Below are 18,807 nucleotides of genomic sequence, written 5' to 3' on the forward strand. Positions count from 1 at the left end.
TTCTTGTTTGAAGTCACACTATCTTTGACATATTGGAATGATTGCAAGAATTGAATTTTGCTACATTTTAAGTAGATTTTTACCTGAAGGAATACTGTTTTTACCCTACACTGTGTTAAACCATATCATTCAAATCTCCATAGTGAGGACTGAATTGGAATGCCATCTTTGAGGCAATCTGTTCATCAGGTGGGTAGAGGAGTCATAATACTTTTTTTTTTCAGATGAGGAGCCATTGTCACAGTGTCAGGAGATAGGCCATGATACAAAGGAGGGAAGAAAAAGAAATATTGCATATATTTTTAGTGCTTGCTATCCAGCTGCTTCATTATATTTTAGCATTTTAGCATGTGGAGTACGAAGCAGTTTTTGGTGACCTTTTTCATGCTTACAAACGAAGAATAGTAAAGAACAGTATGAAATGTTCATATCCCTTCCCTCTGGAAAAGAAAAGAGTAACAATCATTAGAACTTTGAATAAATACCATAAATCTCAAACTCAAGAATGGCACATTGACAATAAAGCTGAAAGACTGCTGTATTCTGGCTTAAGAATATATAAGACACGATGGTTTCAAAGAATTAAACTAATTAACTGTGCGTGTTGCTTAGCAAGGATAAAGTTGAAGGCCAGTTTTGAAAAATGACATGCCTTGGAAGAGTGTTGTTTTAAAATGTTATTATTCCAGGAAATAAAGATACTAATTAAGCAACTGTATACTTTAAATGTCTTTAAAATTAAGACTGAGACAGTGTAGAGAAAAGAAATATTAATGACATTACAACTAAGTATATTTAAAATGATTTCTAAAAATTTCTACTAAGCTAATACTTCATATTATCCTTTGCTAATCACTTCCTTGTTTTTCTTTTTATTTAATTTGTTAGTAGAAAACTGAAAACTTTGTAAAATAATGTGGGATGTTTGGATACTTTTGCTCAGAAAATTATTAATGTGAGATTGCAGTCAAAATCTCTACTGAGATTTCTTATTAGACCTTTGGGAATGAGTTTCTTCTCTGGACTCCCAGACTAGAATAATCCTGCTCATAGACTTGTCTACATGCTAGTCACATTCTTATCTGAGCCAGTTTACTTCATCGATAACCTCAGAGCTGTATAATATATAACACAACCAGAGAAAAGAGTACTGTAAACTCAGTCATGAACACACTTCTCATTTCTTCCTCATATTTCCAGGATAACACAGCTTGGTTGAAATAGTTTCTTGAACTCAAGGCTAAAATAACTATAAAGTTTATTATTATTATTTTTTTATTCAAAGGTCCCTGGAAACTCTGCTAAGAACTTGTATACCTGGTATATAGGCTGGACCTTATACTATCCTGCATTTATAAACAAGAATTTGAGATATGTTAATTCAGTAGAATGTTTAAAATTAGTACCCTATGCTCAAGTATTTACCTAAGTTTTAATAATGTTTGTTATTATAGTTATTTTATGTGGAAATATTACCAGAAGTATTCATGTACTAATAATTTCATATACTGAGTGGAGAAATATTTAACTTTTTCCTACTTCAAAAATTAGTTCTGAAATTACTCTGTCTTTTTCTAATTGAGTATCTACCTTCAATTAGTCAAAATGCCAGTGACAGTCTTCTCCCAGCCCAGCTCCTAATTTAAATTGATAAATGTACCTTAAAAGCAATTTATAGAGACATCTTCATCTCATCAACACTTGAGTTTCACTTTGGGCTCACCAAAGTTCTGACTCTTACTCCTTAATTGGCAACCCTGCGCTAGAAAGTCATATTACTCATTTTTTCTCTATGTGACCTTGGAGTCCAATTACTGAGATTGCAAGTATCTTAGTAAGAAATTGCCCCAGAATCTGTCCATTACATTAGAAAAAAAAAGATTTGTCCTGGAAATTGGCCTTGAAGTTAAAGGGTTCCTTGGCAGAATGTAAATACCAACTGAGCTACGCTGACTAGGCACCGATATTGACCAACTTGGTCTTTGTTTTTGGCTAAATTTTTCATTTTACAAACTGGGTTCAACTTTTCCTATGACACAGTGTATTTGAGATATCAATGATTACACCCCCCACACCATATGAAAATGCCTAACAGAAAAAAATGTTTATAATTCTCTGCCACCCTCCAGAATGGTTATAAGGTCCATTTTGCTGAGCCTTAAAAAACAGACACAAAAATAAAGAATGCCTAGGAGAATGCAGCAGTTGCGTAACTTAGATGGAGTTAAATTTCTCTGCATACAAAAGAGATACAAATAAAGGCCAAGATGAAATATCCAGGGAGCTTTACACAGGAACCTGTGAGTTTAGAGGAAATAGGCAAGAATAAAACATACCAGATAATAACTGAGGAGAGAAATTAAAAAATATATAATAATGATTTAACATGTTACACAGGGTCCAGAAGAAGTAAGGCCTGCTTGAGTGCGGTTGGTAGGGTAATAATATGAGTGTAATAATCTATAGTTTTAATCAATCATGTCACCTAAAATGTCATATGGCATGCTTGAGTATGATACTGTTATTTTACATAATTACATGCTTATAATTTTGTGATAAAATATTTTGTAATTATAACAGGGACATTATTTGTGCCACACCTTGCATATTCTGTGATAAAGGCCATGACCTTTATTTCCCATTGTAATTATTAATAAAACATTTATTTCTCACTTATGCCTGATGGTGTGAGTTTTGTTTAGGAGGAATGCTGCGGTCCATGGATAGCTAGGCCATGTAGCCACTGGACATGGATGGGTTTCACTGTGTGCCTACTTTGTGTGTTCAGGGCTTTCCAGCTGTCCTTCACATGGTTGCTTATTGCTGACATTTCTTGATCTAGTTTATCCTTCCTTCTTATATCTACCTAAGTGCTATGGACTGAATGTTTGGATTCTCTTAAAACACATATGCTGAAGTCCCAACCCCCAAAGTGATGGTATTAGAAGGTGGGGCTTTGGGGAGGTGATTTAGGTTATGAGGATGGAGTCCTCACTAATGGGATTAGTGTCCTTATAAAAGAGGCCCCGGATAGTTCGCTCACACTTTCTGTCATAGACGTTTCCAGCTAAAAGTTATCATCTATGAAACAGAAAGTAGACTCTCACCAGACATGGAATCTGCCAGCATTTTGATCATGAACCTCACAGCCTCTACAACTGTGAGAAACAAATGTCTGTTATTGTTAAGCCAGCAAGTTTATGGTATTTCGTTACAGCAACCTAAACAGACTAGGACACTAAGGTTGTGTTGACACTATTTGTCAAACACTGATCATAGGCCAGGGCCAAGTGAACAAGATACATACACCTGAAGTGTTTGTCAAAATCTGCCTCCGCACACCTGTCTCCAGCATTCTAGGTTTCATGGTTCTGAATTGGGGCAAGAAATTTGGTTTTTATAAGGTCCCAGATTTTGACTGATTCAGAGTGAAGAGCCTGAATCATGACTCTCTCTCACCCCAGGCAAGTCCCGGATCACTGTTGGTTTTGCTGCTGACTTCAAATGCTTGTTCTCCACTGGCGCTGTGTTGTCAGGTAGAATAAATAAATAAAATACATAAATAAGAAGACACATCAAGAAAAGTAGGAGCTATGAGACTGCTGAGCCTCTGACAAAGTTATCAATACCTCTCTCTCTTCAGTAGGAAAAATTATAACCAGTTCATAAGTTATAGTAGTCTTTTTCTCATACATACAATGCAAACATGATATCTTTGCCATTTTATATAAAACAAAACTCTCTATTCTCTTTCACACAACTGCCTAAAATATATAAAAATATGTTTATATCCTATTACTGCCAAAGCGAATACTGGACAGGCAATATAAACATGTACTCTGGATCTCATCTGCTCTCACTTTTTATTTCTCAAATAAAAGTGAATTTGCTTCTGCATATTCTCTCTCCATTGTATTAGAAATATTTCTCTTTTCATTGGCTTATTCCTAAATTGTTGCTGGAGAGGCATGGAGTATGCATCTCACATCTTAAAATAAAAACAAACTCCCTTCATTCTACTAGCATCATTCTGACTTCAGCCTTATCCTGTCTGACTGATCTTCTTTAAAACAAAACTTCAGTACCGTTATCTTCATTTCCTCACCTCTCATTTATTCCTCATCACAATCTGACAGGCCTTGGGCTCTCGCTCAAGAACTGAAATTCCCACGTTGCCATATTCAAAAGACTCCTCTATGTTCTAATTTGTCTTCTCAGCAGCAACGATTCCAGATGCTCACTTATTTCTTTATGAAACACTTGTCTTGGCTTTTATGGAAACAGACTCCTTATTTTCCTCCAACTGTCCCATCTCACTTTCTCAGTATTGTTTTTGGCTCTCTCTCATCTATGCTATGTCAAAAGTCAGAGATCTGGGTCCTCCTCATTTCTCTCTCTCTCTCTCTCTCTTCCTCCTTCCCCCTCTCTCAGTGATCTCATTGGCTTCAATAATGGAAAATTATGACTATTTGCTGGTTTCTAATAAAATTGTTTTTGAAGATCTGACTCTTCTGAACTGCAGATCTTTATAGACAGATCTATGTTTTACATCTTCCTTTGTGTGTCAGTTAAGCATCTCAGCTTTGTATATATATGTACACACACACACACACACACACACCACTTCCACCTCTCTTCAGACTTGTTTCTTTCTTAGTCTTATATGTGTTATTATTAGAAAAAATAGCTCAAAACCAATAAAACAAAATAAAACATCCCCCCAAAACACCATTATGAGACTTACTTTTTTTTCTCTCAATCATCCCTCCCTTTGACACACACACACACACACACACACACAGAATCAGGAAGACATTTTGAGTTTTACTCTAAAATATGTTTCAAGTTCTGTTTACTTCTCTCCATGTCCTGCTATCTTAGTTTAAGCTAATATCATTTTTTTTTCTCCAGGACTTTTGCATAGGTTTCTAATTTCTATATTTCTCTAATTCCCCACAATGAGAGAGAATACATTTCAAAAGCAAAAGTCATATCACATTATTCCCCTGATTAAAAGTCCTTTCATGTTTTTCTATTGTACTAAGATAAAATACAACCCCTTACAAGGAATGATCTGCAAAGTTTTTTTTTGTGATCAGAGACCTTGCATATCGATGTTTCTTTCTCTCTCTCCTTCCCTTCCCCTCTCTATAAATCAAATAAATAAAACCTTTAAAAAATGTTTGTTGCAACTAAACTAACATAACTCCAGTTCTGATTGGGATGTCATTTATTTATTGTTTTTTAAAAAATACTATTTTTCAATTACAGTTTACATTTGACATTATTTTGCATTAGTTTCAAGTGTACAGCACAGTGGTAGACAATCATATACTTTGCAAAGTGTTCCCCCAATATTTCCAGGACCCACCTGGCACCATACATAGATATTACAGTATTACTGACTATATTCCCTGTGCTGTATTTTCCATCCCCAGGACTATTTTGTAACTATGATTTTGTACTTCTTAACTGTTTGTAATTTAGGGTGTTGCTTTCAGTGGCATATGGAGGTGGAGAGACAGTAGGAGGAGTCCATTCTGGAAGGAAGGTGTGCCTTATCAGTGATATTATTTATAACTCCTACACATTTAATAATAACAAACAGCATAGATTTCTAGTCAGTTTTATTATTGCTTAAAATTCTTTATAAAAACTGTACCCCATTATTGCCTGAACCCTGATAGGAATGACTCCCAAGGGACTTGCCTCTATTTGATATAGTAAGAGTACATATATATGAAAATTATATGTCTGTGTATCTCTATGCACATATATATATATATATATAAAAGACCAGAGCTTTCCTTCTTCAGTAACAAGGACAGATGCTCACTTATTTCTTTATGAAACACTTGTCTTGGCTTTTATGGGAGGTTTCATATATATGAAAAGCCAAGAGCTTATATGAAAAGACCAGAGCTTTCCTTTTTTCAGTAACAAGGACAGATTAGACAGCATAATATCCAGAGAAAGTGGAAGATTCCTAAAGTGGGTGTCAATTAAGTTGATAATAAGCAATAAAAAGCCCCAGGGGAGAGACACAATAATAATTTCTAACACAAATCAATAGCAAACTGGAAGTTAAGACAATTTACAACACAAATGTCTATTAAAAACACCATTAAACAAAGAAAAAAATCAAGTTATAAATTTCCAACTAACCTAATGAAACGTTAAGTAATGACTTGCTTTATGAGAATATACTGTGACTTTTGAACATAAACTTGTACTTAAATGGTCAGTTTATGTCATCAATGCGTATAAAAAATAGTTTCCAAAGTAGAATCAACACTGATAAAGTATCTCCTATATTATATAACACTTACACTAGAAAATAAATAGCAACTTTCAAAGTTACTTTATCATTCTCTGAAAAGAGCAGTTCAATATTCTTCCCCTTAATCTCTAACTAGCATTGCCAGAGGGATAAACCTGATGTTTTGAGTGGCATAGTGTACAAGAAGTAAAGATACTTAAATCACTCTCAGGGCTTATGAGGGAGAACATGAACATCTACACACTTAGGTTAGACTTCTCATGCGGGAAGTGATAAAAATTATGCTGAAGTTGCTTCCCCTCTCTATCCTTAACCTTCCTCTCTACGCTTTATCAGTTTGGATGTTGCTAACATTTACAGAAAATTCATTTTTGAGATTTAACATCAGAATTTAATGCTGACAATATCTTCCTGTTGTTGAATTATCCAATACATTTCAACAGTTTCAAAATATTAATTCAGTTCTATCATGGTTTAGATATCATTTTAGTTTATTTTTACTTTGCTGAGCATAAAGCCTGTCTATGTTTTAAAAAAATGCAATAGAAAATATTAATATAAATTAGATACATGTGTTTAAAAGGAGTTTGTATCAGTCAAATACCCTTGAACCTGTTCAAGAAATTTGGCTTTAGGAATAAATTTTAAATCAGAGAAATCTAATTTTAATGTCTGCACATATTTTTTTATGTCTTTACCCTAAGTCACATAATTAGGTTTTAAATTTATTTTTACTGTGGTAAGAACACTTACCATGAGAGCTACCATTATATAAGGTTTTAAACTGCATAATGCAGTGTTGTGCACTAGAGGCACAATGTTGCACAGCAGATCTCTAGAACTTAATTACATTGCACAAGTGGGGCTTTATAACCAGAGAATAGTAAATGCCTGTTTTCTCCTCGCTAAGCCCTGGCAACCACCATTCTACTCTCTGCTTCTATGTGCTTGACTATTTTAGAAACCTCATGTAAGTGGAGTCATGCAGTATTTGTTCTTTTGTGACTACCTCAAGGTTAATACATGTTGTCATACATGGGCAGGATCTCCTCCTTTTTAAGGCTGAATAATATTCCATTTGCTCGATATGCTGCATTTAAAAAAAACTATTCATCTATCAGTGGGCATTTAGATTGTTTCTACGTTTTCATTATTGTGTATGATGATACATTGTACATGAGAGTGAAAGTATTTTTTCTAAATCCTAATTTCAATGCTTTTGGATAAATAACCAGAAGTTGTATTGCTGGATCTTATTGTGTTTCTATTTTTAATTTTTTAAAGACCTCCTATACTGTTTTTCATTGCAACCGCATTATTTTCCATTCTCACCAACAATGTACAAAAGTTTCAATTTCTCTACATCCTTGCCAACATTTATCTGTTATTTTCTTTTCTAATAGTCATCCTAAAAGGTGTGAGGCATTACCTTGCACTTTTATTTGCATTTCCCTAGTGATTACTTATGTTGAACATGTTTTCATGTACTTGTTGGTTATTTGCATGTCTCCTTTGGAGAAAAGTCTATTCAGTTCTTTTGCCCATTTTTAAATCAAGCTACTTGCTTTTTGGTTATTGAGTTGAATTAGTTTCTTATATATTTTTGATATTATTGTTTTATTAGACATATGACTTATAAATATTTTCTTCCATTCAGTATGTTGCTTTTCAATCTGTTAATTGTTTCCATTGATGGGTAGACACTTTTTAGTTGGATATAATCCCATGTGTCTAGTTTTGTTCTTGTTGCCTGTGCTTTTGGTGTTAGATCTAATCATTCATTGCCAAAAACAATGTCATGATACATTTCCTTATGTTTTCTTCTAGGAGTTTTATGGTTTCAGTTCTTATATTTAAGTCTTACTGAATTAATCGTTGTGAGTGGTGTAAGATAGGGGTCCAGTTTCCTTCTTTTGCCTGTGGATATTTTCCTAGCACCATTTATTAAAGAAACCATCATTTCACCATTGTGCTTTCTTGGCAGCCTATTAAAGAGCAGTTGAACATACATGGTGGCCTTATTTGGGGGTACTCTTCTGTTTCACTGGTTTGTATGTCTGCTTTAATTGCTACAGCTTCATAACATATTTTGAATCAGGAAGTCTGACACGCTGAGCTTTGTGTTTTCTTAGAGATGTTTTGTTACTCAGAGTTCTTTGTGATTCTGTGTGAATTTTAGGATTGTTTTTCTATTTCTATAAAAATATATTATTGGGATTTTGATAAAGGTGGCATTGAATCCTTATTGTTTTGGGTAGTGTGAAGATTTTAACAATATTAATTCTTCCTATCTATGAATATGGACTTCTTTCCATTTGTTTGTGTATTCTTTAAGTTCTTCCATCAATGTTTTGTAGTTTTTATTGCACAAGTTTCACCACCTTAATCAAGTGTACTCTTAATAACTTTATTTGTTTAGATGCTATTTAAATGGGGTTATTTTCTTAGTTTCCTTTTTATAGTTTTTTATTAGTGTATAGAAATGCAACTAATTTTTTTGTATGTTGATTTTTATTCTGCAACTTTATTGAGTTTGTTAGGTCTAACAGGTTTTTTTTTTGTTTGCTTGTTTGTTTTGTTCTTGTGCAGTCTTGAGGGTTTTGTGCATATAAGCTCAGGTCATCTGCAAATATAGATAACCTTACTTCTTTTCTTCTGATTTGTATGCCTGTTATTTATTTACCTATTCACTCATTTCTTTATTTAACATTTTTTGTCTAATTGCTCTCTCTAGGAATTTCAGTACTATTTTGAGAATGCTAGAGTGGATATCCTCAAAAGCCCAGGAGCAGATGGCAGTTAAAGAGGAATTGACAACAATGCTTTCCAATCTTAAAAAAAAAAAGAGCAAGGGAACATTTCCAAATTTATTTTGTGAGACCAAAATTGCTCTGATACCAAAGCTGGATGAAGACACTACAAGGAAACTAAAGGACAAAATCCCTGATGAACATAAATGCAAAAATCCTCAACACAATACTAGGAAACTGAATTTAACAGCACATTAAAAGGATCATACACCTGGACCGAGTGTGATTGATTTCTAGAATACAAGGATGTTTCAATACACAAATTAATATGATACATTACATTAACAGAATGAAAGGGAAAAATGATCATTTCCATCAATGCAGAAAAAGTATTTGACAAAATTTAACACATTTTTAAATGACAAATACTCTGAACAAACTAGGAAGAGAAGAAAATCACCCAGTGTAATAAAAGCCAGCTAATATCATACTCAACAGTGAAAAGTTGAAAGCCATTACTTTAAGATGAGTGGCATTTTATTTTATCATTTTATTTATAATCTTTTATATTTATATTTCCCATTACTGTTTAGTCCCCTTTTACCCCGCTCCTCCCACTGTTGCCCGTGTCCATGAGTCTTTTTCCCTTCTGGCAACTCAACAGAAGGAGGATTATTAAATCAGGACAAAGTCACCTCCCATAAATATAATGCCTTTCCATCTTAACTAAGCACTTTTCATGCATTGTGACTGTAATTTGCAGTTTGAGATGGGACAGCAAAACTAGGTCAGGTTTCTTTGTTCTTCTTCACAATTTCATGGGCAAAAGATTCATTCTTGCCATAGATCTTAGCAACCTCAGCATGAGTCTTTTTCTTTTCTAATTAATGGAGAACTTTCACCTTTTTACTTAAAGATGCACTTTCTTTAAGTAAAGAGAAAGATGGTTTCTCTTTAGCACATCCCAATTGTCAGCATCACCGCACTTGCACTGTGGGCTGTTACTAGTAAAATAAGAGTGATTTGAAATCAGGCAGTGCAATACCAGAACAGTGACTCCGATAACAAACAGCGGCTAATTGGCTAAGAGGCAGGAGCATCTACAGTGTGGAGACACTGGGCTGGAAAAAGGGATGATTCAGCTCACAGTGGAACAGAGCATGACTACTGCCATTTTAACATGCTAACTCAGAACAGTGTGCAGTTTAAAACTTACATATTATTTACTTCTGGAATTTTTTTGTTTAGTTTTTTTGAGCTGTGATTGACCACAGGTAACTGAAATTATGGAAAATAAAACTGCAGAAAGTGAAACCTCATATAAAGGGGTGACTACCATATTTTAACTACCAGATAAAGGCGGTGTAACTACGGCCTTTTTTTGCTTCTGCAAGAAGGAATTTTTTTTTTAATATTCACTATGAGAGCCAGGGCAAACTCTTAGAAGAAAACTTACAAGGCAGGAGGGGCTACCTGCTACTAGGTCCCCCCTGGGGTTTTTGACTCTCCATCTTGCCTCCAGAAATTCATCGGTTACAGTTCCGGTTTTCCTTCCCTGGCACTGAATCCTGGGCAGGTTTCAGCTTACAGGTGTGTCTGCTCAGGTTAAATTGTGATTCTCTTTACTTGAGAGTTGGGCTCTCCAACTTTGCATCCTGCAGCCTTATGGTCTAAATGTTTGTGGCACCCCTGTATTCACAGGTTGAATATCTATCTAATACCTAGGTTGATGGTGTTAGAAAATGTTGCCTTTGAGAGGTGATTACTTATGCGGGCCCTCACAAAAGAGATTTAAGCCCTTATTGAAGAGGCCTGAACAGGTTTCTGGCCCCTTCCACCACTTTGGGATGAGAGCTCAGCAGTTGGCTACACAGGCCTTCCCGGAACTGAGCCATTCCGGCACCCTGATCTTGGACTTTTAGGCTCCAGAACTGTGAAAGATGTTTTTTTGTCGTTTATAAGCCATCCAGTTTGTGGTATTTTGTTATAGCAGCACGATTAGACTAAGACAAGTGGTATGCCCAGTGACCTTATCTCTGACAGATCAAGAAGAGTTGGAACTTTTTCAGTTCAGCCTTTCATTTGTTAGGACACATTGGTGACTTAAGCTTCTTATACGTTGCACCAGAAACCTTAACTCTGGCTTGATTTTTTCTTTAAACAGCAAATTTTGTCCTTAAAAACATCTTATTGGAAATAACCATAAACTAAGCATATTTAATCTATATTATTTGCCTTTATTTTACATATAGTGATCAGTAAATTTCTGGCTAGGAAACAATTGTGTTTAAATATTCTTTTCAAGTATATGAGAAATCCTCTGCTTAATAGCAAGATAATTTTTCTGCTTATTACAATCAATTATTTCAGTTTTAAGTAACACAATGATGGATTGAAATTTCTAATCATTATAGACTTTTAAAAATTTTAAGTCTCATGAAGTGTCATTAAATACAAATCATCTAGACACTTAAACATCAGTCATGTAAGTCACTTAAGATGCTACTTTAGTACCCAATCTATTTTAAACAACATTAAATCTTATTAACATTCCAGTTAATACTTTTAGTATTAATTATTATGGATATTTGTGAGATACCCTGTCAACATAAAGTGATTAGAGGATAAACAGCTCATGACAGTCTTGTACCAAGTATTTCTCAGGTTGTATATATTGCAAGTCTTATAAGAGAAAGATAAAATATGAAAATTGACAGTTAACTACCTAAAAATTAATTAATATTTAGAAGAGAACATTATATTTAGAATTTAGTATTGAAAGATTAGTAATAGGTGGTTTCATATGGAAAATAAATCATGCAATTACAGGGATATTTTTATTTTATAGTTTTGAAAATTGTATTATTCATAGGATATATTCACTATTATTGATTACATGATTGTACAGATTACATGAATGTGCGGCCTTCTGATGGATTATAAATTTGTAAAGTTAGGTGCAGGTTTAATAACATTCTTACATTCCTCATAATCCTCCTAATTGCAAATTCATGGCCTGCTTTTCAGTTCTCTGCAGTGAACTCTTTACTTCTCTGCAGTGCTTGACAATTTTAACAATCCTACGACCTTAGTATTCTTTGTCCTCTGGACCACATCACTTTCTAGGCTCTTTTGTTCAAATTTCTCTAGAAATTTCATAGCTTTGGTTTTCTTTTTCTTTTTCCTCTGTGTTATTTTTTTGGCCAATCTTACCTGCTTCCATTACTTGTATTATTAGCTAGTCTCTGACAAGAAAAGTAATAGGTCACATTTATTAAATCCTTTCATTGGTCAGGAAATTAATTTTCACTCTTTTGTTTAACTTTCATCAGACCCAATGGTATAAGTTCTCTTATTGTTGGCATGTCACAATTAAGGAAAATAAGAGGTTAAGCTGCATGCTTAAAGTCACGAAAGTTAATTATGTTAGAGTCAGGTGACAAATATAAGTTGCCAGACTAGATTCTGAGCTAATAACCAGTTGCCTAAATTACTTTCTAATTATGTAAGATAATATCTTTGCAATTCCTTGATTTCTCCTGACCCACATTCCAACTGTTTATTATGAATATCCATTTGAAATGGTTTTTAGACGAAGCAAATTCTACCTTTGAAGAGTGAACATCTCTTAGAGTTTCGTTATGTTTCCTGTTCATTTAATGTAAGCATGAACCATTCAGCTGTCCAAACTAAGAACCTCTCAGTGGCTCATTCAGTTTTTTATCCACCACAGGTAAATGCTCTTTAAGTCCTCTCAGTTCTACTTCAAAAATACCCTTGATATGATGTGTCTTCTTATCCACGCAGACTATCATTGTTCCTTTCTTACCTTGAATATCATGATAGTTTTATCTTCAAATTCAACCTGAATTATTTAGGTAGAATTATCTTTGTGGAAAGAGAGGTTTAAATTTATTTTAAATATAAATCCTTCATTGCTTCCCTTTATTTACATAATAAACTCCAATCTTTTTTCAGGTGAAATCTGGTGTGTTCATGGTGGTATGGCTGTAGACACTCCAAACTTTTTAAAAAAGATTTTATTTATTTGTTTTAGAAAGAAAGGGAGGGAGAAAGAGAGAGAAGGAGAGAAACATTGATGTATGAGAGATACATCAACAGGTTGCTTCTCACATGCCCCCACCTGGGGACCTGGCCCACAACCCAGGCATGTGCCCTGACTGGGAAATGAACTGGTGGCCTTTTGGTCTGCAGGCCTGTGTTCAGTCCACTGAGCCACACCAGCTAGGTCTAAATTCCAACCTTTTAATGAAAATATTCAAAGCTCTAATATCTCCTTTAGACTTGCCTCTTGTAAATTCCGCCTCCCTATAATCCATTTCCAAGAACCCAATCTTCTGTATCCCAAAGAATTCTAACACTCTAATGAGTATGCAATGCTCTCTTGTTCCTCTGGGCCTTGCTCGTATTGTCTCTCCGACTGAATTATTATTTCCTTTCTTTCAGTCTTGTAGAACGTACTTGTCCTCAAGGCAGAGCTCAGATTATATCTTCTCTCTGAGGGCTTTATGCTACCAACTCTCACTCCTACATCTTGAGTAGAATCCATTACTCTTTCCTTGAGGCTCCAAAGTCTCTCTGTAGTCATCCTTCCTGGAGAATGCATTACAATATATTCCGGTTGTTTATTTGTGCTTTAAGGCATGGCTGTGTTCTCCCTTGACATTTAAAAAGGTTTCCTGTCATCAGTTTTCTGTTTTAATCCTCAACATGAATGCAAAAAGGTCAATATAAGGTAAGGGACAAAAATTGTCTTCTATAAATTGTACACAAAAAATGTGTGTTTTTCTTTGTAATTTATTTTCTTATGCTTATTAAGTGTAGCAAATTCAGGGATATTGCAATATTATAATGGTAACAGAACACAAACAGAATTAAACTCATTTAAACATCTGTTCAACTTTATTTGTACTCCAAATGTTTGCATTTGGCCACAACAGTAATAACTACAGACATTAGGTTTAATTCATTGAAGTTCTCTAACCCTGTTTATACAAATAAAAATAGTTTTATTATTCACATGCAGTCTATGACATGGGCAATTCCACATCCAGTCCCTGGCTAATTTTCCTTTGACACGAGTCAATTGATGAATAATTATCACATAGAGTTTCTTTGCTTTAGAATTAAATTCACTTACTGGCTATTCTAAGGGTTTTACTTGTTTCAACCATTTGAGGAATAAGGGCTTTGAAGTAAAATAGATGTAAGATGTAATTTTAGCTCTACTATTTATTAGTTTTTGATTAAAGACATATATTTAACTCCTCTGAATCTCAGTTTTGTCTTCCATAATATAGCGTTAAGAATGGCTCTTGGGAAATCTGTTTTGTGTGTTATAAGTGGTGTGCATACAGGCCCTGACCCATGGCAGTGGATACTCATTGCTGTGGCTGTCTCTCACATTACTGTAGTGAGTACTTTGCTCCTGTAGTGTTTCTAAATTTTTTTCATTCTCTGTAATGTCGTCATGAATCCTCCAGAGTGATGGTTTAGGGGAGGATTGTCTTTAGCATTTGATTGAATTGAGTCTGATGTATCAGAATGGAAGTCACATGATGAATGTGTGAGTGGAAATCTCTGCCACTCTGTTGATTTATGCACGTTCTCTTTGAATTATAAGAGCGGCCTTACTAGCAGACACTTTGGAGTATGAGTCACCTCCTTCTTCTCATTCTCAGTTGACAAGAGATTAATCCTTAGAATGGTAACACCTACTTTATTTTTAAAATATTTATAGAATTTGTGGCTACTGCTTACTTCTTCTATTCCTTTACATTGAGTCTTTGCTTTACAACAGGCTTCATAATATTCTTATGACACTTGTGCAAAATATTTTTACACATTACTGCATTTCATCTTTATTGCATGTTTGTAGAAAAATTGTCTGAAGTGTCTATCTTTAAAAATTCCAATGCCTGGAAATAGAATATGCTCATGGTTCTTAATGTTTAGGATAATTACCTAGTAATACAAAAGTGGGTGCATAGCCATATAGGATAGCATACTAGAACAAAAGTAAATGGTTAAGGCTCACATTTAAATGCTAAAGTAATATATAAAGAAATGAAAAATAGGGCTGGGGGAACAATTTGAGATGGGATTAGCATTGGAGCAAAGGATCACCACTGAGGAAGGTAAGGGATAGCATGGTAGGGATGATCCTGTAGGTTTACTCATATTTGGGTTATTGTTTCTACATGAGCATCTGTCTATTCCAGCTGTTCTACTTATATGTTAGAGGCATAGAGTTTGAACAGCACTTGAGAGACCTAGGGTAGTTTTACCATGTTGACTAATTCAACAAATATTAACCAAACAAATATTAGATAGTGGCAAAATTATAGGAAAAAATACAGCAAGGGAGGAGGATAAAAATTCCCTAGTCAGACCTGATGCATTTTATAATAGGGTAATGAGGAAAGACTTAATAATAAGATGACTTTAAAGAAAGGCCTGAGAAATAAGTGAGCAGTCCACGTGGATATTGGGGAAAGCTTTTAAGTAGAGGGGAAGCTTGTGCAAAGACTCGGAGGTGGCGTGTTCAAGGAGAATCAGGAAGGCAGTGTAAGGGGGAAAGAAATAAGAGACAAAAACAGGCCAGGCCACCAGGTATTTCTAGAAATTGAAAGGCTGTTATGTTTTGCTCTCTATGATGCAGAAACATTAGAGGAATTTGAAGATATAGTGTAGGAGAGAAGAGGAGTGAAGCAGGGAGACTGATCAGATACAGTGTACTCCGATTAAGTCAGCTAGAAATGATAACAGGTTATTCGTGGGTTTTGGGAGGAGTGGAAAGAGGTACTCACATACTGAATATATTTGATGGTGCAAGAGTGTGAAGGTATAGACCAGGAACTTTTCAGAAATTCAGTGTACAAGTGGAAGGTGAGCTTACCAATGAGCAAAGGCAACTGAGCTATATGTGGAGATGCAGGAGAGCTGGTGAAGAAGATACTGGGAGCTTGAGAAAGTTCTCTTCCGATTTCTTCTGTTTCTTCCAATGAAAAATGAATAAAAGAGACATTTGATGAACGTGAGAAAGGGCATTGGAGATTTTAGGGACTAGAGGAGAGAAAAAAATCTGTGAGACATACTGGTAGAGGAGTGAATGGATTTTGGAAAATAGTACAAGTACCAGGCAGTAATTAAAAACCACTTGAGGAAACTAGCTTTGGTTTTCAAATCAGATTTTATTTTTCATAGTTGTGTCTTTCTCTATCCATATTCTTCTGAGTGGATGAGGTACATCATGAATTACGTTGGATACCCCAAGATTAGAATTTTGTCCTGTGAATGGAACAATGGGTACACAACCTAGAGGGCAGGGTAATTGAGGGTCTATTCAGAGAGTGATTTTAGTGATGGCCCATGCAATGTACACTGGGTAAGGAGGGAATTGACGACATGACCAGTTGAAGGATAGTGAAAATATACCTTGGTGTAATTGAAGTAATTTAGTGCAAGGGTACCAGTGAACAAGAGATTTAGAGAGAAGCAGTAAGAGAATGAAATGTTTGAAACTGAGATTGCGTACACTTATTTGTAATAACTGTGTCAGACATATGATTGAGAGAATGAGAGAAAGAGGTTAATTGGGGTAGAGTATCATTGAAAGAAAAGATTTAGGTATTAACTGGGTAGATATTGAAATCACTGAAATAATAGTAATGATGATGATGATAATGATAAACTAGTGCAGGAGATAATTTAGTTTCATCAGTTTGGAAATGCTAAAATTCTTGAGAAATGAGATTGGCTTAGATATCTGTAGATAACTGCAACAAGAATGAACTGAGAACAGTAAGCTCTGACCAAACGTGATTTAAAGATGATGGAATTCTTGATCTCTCCCTTATCATCAAACCATTTTACCCTGGAGAAACATAGTACTCTGCTGTCTTTATAACATATCCTCCATTCAGTCTTTTTGCTCACAGAAGGGGGGCTTTAAGATGCTAATGATTCTACTTTTAGCTCCTCTGCTGTCTCCTAAAAGAGGCTGCCTGCTGATGTTGCCACAAAAACATGCGGAAATTCTTACTGCCATGTCTGCTTTGCTTCTGTGCTACTTTTGCTCCCTTTCCTTGGATTCACTGGAGAAATACTGTTTCCTGGGTTTTAACAATTTTTATTCAAGTCTTATAAACAAAAAAAGTAAAATTAGGTTATAATCAAATAACTTTGGGGAAACATTGGTAAAAATAGATGTAACTTCTCAGAGCCTTTAATAAACAGGTGGGTTTCATGACCAAGAGAGCTGTAATAAACTTTGTTTTTCTAACACTATATCATTTTGAAGAAACAGTGTTCCCTCAAAATTAATTTTGGTAAGTTCTGAAATGAAGCTGTGTAAACTTTATTTACTCAGTGCCTTAGCTTATAAATAAATGGATAATCATAATATTAAATGCTTAAGAGCACTTTTGGGGGGAAGGCAGATCTATCATCTATCTATCTATCTATCTTTCTATCTATCTATCTATCTATCTATCTATCTATCATCTATCATCATCTATCTATCATCTAACTACCATCTTACCTACCTACGTATCTGGCAATTTAATCCACATTACAACCCACATGATACAACATTATTATTGATCATTACTTTTTAGATGAATAAACTGAGGCAGGAGAAATTACCTAACTTACCCATTCTCACACAGCTCACAGGTGATAGGATCAGAAATATGCTCCCACCAGTTTAGCTCCTGAGTCTGTGCTCAACCCATTAAGACTGAGAAAGATCTTAGGAAATTCCAACTGTTGATGAGCGAGGAAGAAAATGGTGAACAGAAAATCATAGCCATGCGTTTCTTACGGTATTTATAAAACAACCATTAAAGAAGAGATATGATAGAAATTTTTGTTTGTGCTGATAAAATACAGAGTACTTGATAATTTTTGCCTAATATGTTTTGGAATGCAGATTTGAAAGCTCAAAGACCTGATTGGAAAAAAACTCTGTAGCAGTTCCGTCTCATCTACATGGAAATAGGTTAAAAGGAGTAGCAACAGTGCAGCACAGTGTGCAGACTTTATTTGTTTTTTAATGTTAAATTTCCTGAAGACTAAAAACACTAAGTGATTAATGTGATACTGTGTGTATATATATGTGTGCTTGTATGCATGTGTATGTGTTTATTTTGTTGTGTTTTTAATAACTTATTGGCTAATTGTATATTCTTTTTAAATATATTTTATTGATTATGCTATTACAGTTGTCCCAATTTTTTCTTCCCTTTATTCTCCTCCACCCTCAACCCTCCCTCCCACCAGCGTTCCAGCATTCCCTTCTCTTAGTTCATGTCCATGGGTCGTACATATAAGTTCTTTGGCTTCTCCATTTCCCATACTGTTCTTAACCTCCCCCTGTCTATTTTGTACCTACCATTTATGCGTCTTATTCCCTGTACCTTTCCCCTTTTTCCCCACTCTCCCCACTCCACCTCCCCCCACTGCTGATAATCCTACATGTGATCTCCATTTCTGTGATTCTGTTCCTGTTCTAGCTGTTTGCTTAGTTAGTCAGTTTTGTTTTTTTTTAGATTCAGTTGTTGATAGTTGTGAGTTTGTTGTCATCATAATGTCTGGTTTTGAAAAAGCATCTCTAATCTTAAATTGTTTGCTCATAGTCAGACAAGCAAAGATACCCTGTTTAGAACCGGCCTCACAGTAAATCTAAACTTGTAGCTGTTAAACTGAAGACTCATAGAACACTTGCACTTGCACTTGCTGGAACATGTGGAATGC

The sequence above is a fragment of the Phyllostomus hastatus genome, unplaced genomic scaffold (assembly GCF_019186645.2).
Source record: "Phyllostomus hastatus isolate PE091 unplaced genomic scaffold, TTU_PhHast_1.1 phas_contig_159, whole genome shotgun sequence".
Classification (NCBI taxonomy): domain Eukaryota; kingdom Metazoa; phylum Chordata; class Mammalia; order Chiroptera; family Phyllostomidae; genus Phyllostomus; species Phyllostomus hastatus.